Consider the following 3,477-nt stretch of genomic DNA (forward strand, 5'->3'; position numbering starts at 1 on the left):
TGAAGAGTATTTTTAAATGGAGTCAGCGAGTTCAAGGCCTGCTTGAGCTACATAGTGAGTTCAAAGCTAGCCTGAACTACATAGCAAGACCCTGTCTCAAAAAAATTAAATAAATAAAATAAAATAAAATGGAGTTGACAGTTCTTAGGAGACCAGAGCCTATGCATCCTGCTGTCTGGGAAAGTGAATTCTTAAACCAGCTCCAGAAATAACACAGGAATATGAACCTTTGAACAGGATCAAGGCCTGCAAAACTATTAACACCTTTTACTGGAGGCAGCAGCTGTAATAAGCTTTACAAACCACAACTGAACTTTACACCTAGAGCCCAGCGATCAATCATGAATAGCCCAGGGATGTATGCAGCCTCGATGGGGACAGCACCCCTTCCCCGCTCGCCTTTCCTTCATGTAACTAGTGGGACTTCTTTTGTCCTCGGTGGTGTCCCCTTCCCCATGAGTCCTGCACAATGCGAGCTTCTTTGGAGCCCACTTTCAGAGATGCCTGATAATGTGCTTTCGCAAATTGCAATTCTTGGACTCCCAAATAAAGTTACTTTGCTTTTATAGTTTTGGGTTTTAAATTGATCAAAAAGAGGTGGACAATGTGTGATGCTGGGAAATAGAAGACAGAGAGAGGATATGTAAGACTTTTTCCCATGCTCTCTCCCAGGTCCAGTTCTATGTCACTTCCTCCTTTCGCCCTTCCCAGGTTGAACCCAACGCTTCCCTCCCTGGGCTCTCAAACTTTCCCTATTACTGAATACCCCTCGTTCTTGTGCTGGATTTCTTACCTGCTTCTCTTGCGTATTGCAGTCACAGTGCAGCACCTCACATCATTTTTGCTTTTATTTTTTTCTTCTTTATTTCAAGATAATTTACAATAAAATGCAGAAGTCTGAAGTGTACAGACTAGTACATTTTTACATATGTTTATATGTGGTTAATGTAGGGATGAGAGCAGATTTCCCCCTGTCCTCTGAAAGTTTGCTGGAATACATTGGCAAGGATTAAATAGGAAGCTGGGTCTGATGGCACACATGTGTGATCCTAGCTATTCAGGAGATTAAGGTAGGAGGATCATGAGTTCGACATCAGCCTGGGCAATTCAGTGAGACTGTCTCAAATTGTTGTAAAAGGCGTGGGGATGTAGCTCAATAGTCCTAGGTTCAATTCCCAGTACTGAAAAAACTAAATGGGAGAAAAATGTATACATTTACTAATGTGAAAAGGGGGAAACCACAGCATGGGGAAAATCGCAGGAGTATGATCACCCGCATGATTAATGTTACTCAGAAACTGGTACAGGCGCAAGGTTGTGAGTTTGATTCCCAGTACTGGAAAAAAAAATAAAAATAAAATAAAAAATTTTAAAAATTTTAAAAAAAGAAACTGGTACAGGGGAGGAGGATAATGGAGCATGCAGACTGTTTTAGACCATTCTGAGGGCTTGTAAATGCTCATTAGGGAAACAGATGGCCCTAGAGACAATCTCTTGGAGTTTGAATGACATTATCTTGTCATGGAAGTCCGTCTACAAGTGTGACATCCCTCAGTCTCCTTTTCTGAGACAGATGATGAGATTTCAGGGTAAGGATGGAAGGCCACTGAGTTCCCCTTTGCAGTCTGGCCCTAATACTGTTAAAGGAATTTCACAGAGCCCAGTGTCTCTGCTTGAGGGAAGCAGGCAAGAAAGGCTGCAGGGAGAGCTCAATGGCATGCAGCTCAGTGTATGAGGGCCTAGGTTCAAGTCCCCTAAATAAATAAATGCGAGAAAGGTTGCAGGAAGCTTGACTCAAAACTTGCTTTTAAGGCTTTTTAATTTGCATTACATCAAATTGCTCAGCATACCAAGAAAAAAACGCAGTACGTTAGGGGTATTATTCTCTGAGTCCCAACAGTAACCACCACCCAGATTAAACTATAAATGCTTCTACCACCCTAGACACTGTGGACTGACTCCCTGGACCCAGGTCACTGTGGCAGAGAAAATGAGCCAGTAGCATGATGTACCTGGGGGACACCCTGCAAAATTCTGACAGAATTTCTGATGTTCCAGCTGGAGAAGGAGACACTGGGGCGAGGTCATCATGCCTGTGAAGAATCTCCTATGTGCAGAGCAGTAGATGTGTGCTGTGTAGGCCTCGGGGAGCAGTTATAGGGAGAAACATTTGTCTAGCACAGGGCCCTTCCTCCCGCCAGAGCTGACCACATTGAAGCAGGTTCCCCACAAAGGGCAAGCAAGGGTCTGAGGTGTCAGCCAAAAGCAGAACTGGCAAGCATTTCAGAGCAATTACAGAAAAGAGAAAGGGGAGTCCACTGGAGGTTGTTCTCCCCTCTTTGAGCTTCTATGGCTCTGGAATTCTGTGACAGTAGCAAAGAGAACTCAAAAGTGTGATAATGGTCTCTTTTTCCAGAGGATAACTTTTTACTTTCTTACAAGCGCTGTGCAGGCCTACCCTTACCACCGTTCAGCGAGTCCTTGTCATCGCCTGGAGGGACCTGGAGGTGTCCCCTGGTGCTTGCAATACAGGGTGTGACAGGTGGAGCAGACGCCTGCCTGTCTCTGAGACAGGACCAGCCTCCTCAAGAGAAGATGGTTACTCCCACCTCCCACCAAGCTGTCTTGTGAGAAACAGAACCCGTCCTCAGCTGTTCCTGCCCTCCTCACCCGGGATGGCAAGTGAGCGTGGTATCGTGGCTCCTGCCACCAGAACCTCTGGGCGGAGGTAACACTGTAGGGCCTTACTGCTCTGTCTCTAGGGGCCAGGGCAGGGCATGAAGAACCCAGCAGCCTGTGGCTGTGGAAGGGACAGCCCGAGTTATCAGTGTAGGTCTTGGAATGACAACCAGCCTGGAGCATGGGCAACCCTACGCCCTGAGCGAAGGGTTCGCCAGAGGGAACTGTCCCAGACGCTTATATTTCCACTCTTGCTCCTCCCTCCCTCTCTCCTTCCCCCTCTCCTTCTCCCCTTCTCTTCCCCCTTCCCCTCCTCCTCCGCTTCCTTTCCTTCCCTTCCTCCTTCTCCTTTTCTTATTTTTTGTCCTAGAGGATTCCTCCAGAATCCCTCCCTGGGACTTCTCCAGGTGACTTCCCTCCCCGCCGCTCCCGGCGCTGGGAAGGAGAGATGGGTCTGGACCCTATCACGACGTCCTTCTGCTTCCCGCACCTGAAGAGATGGGGCAGGTGAGGCCGGCGCTCAGGCCCTCCCACGAGCTTCCCCGGAGAGGATGTCAAGTTTCTGGGGTTTCCTTCTGAAGGACGGCGCGCTTAACCCCTTGAGGTTCCTGTGGAAGCCCTGGGCACTCTCCCAAGAGTCTGGGATTTGGCGTTCAAGTCCTGCGGAGCCCTGGGCTCCGAGCTAAGGGTCCGCGCTCCGCCCGCCCCCGGCGCGGCGCGGGAGGCCTGTGAGCAGCGAGAGGGAGGCGCAGGGAGGCGCTGCGGGCTCCGCAGCCGCGGGGTTGGGGCGGGCAGGTG

Source organism: Chinchilla lanigera, unplaced genomic scaffold (assembly GCF_000276665.1).
Source record: "Chinchilla lanigera isolate Chin_1 unplaced genomic scaffold, ChiLan1.0 scaffold00005, whole genome shotgun sequence".
NCBI classification, from domain to species: domain Eukaryota; kingdom Metazoa; phylum Chordata; class Mammalia; order Rodentia; family Chinchillidae; genus Chinchilla; species Chinchilla lanigera.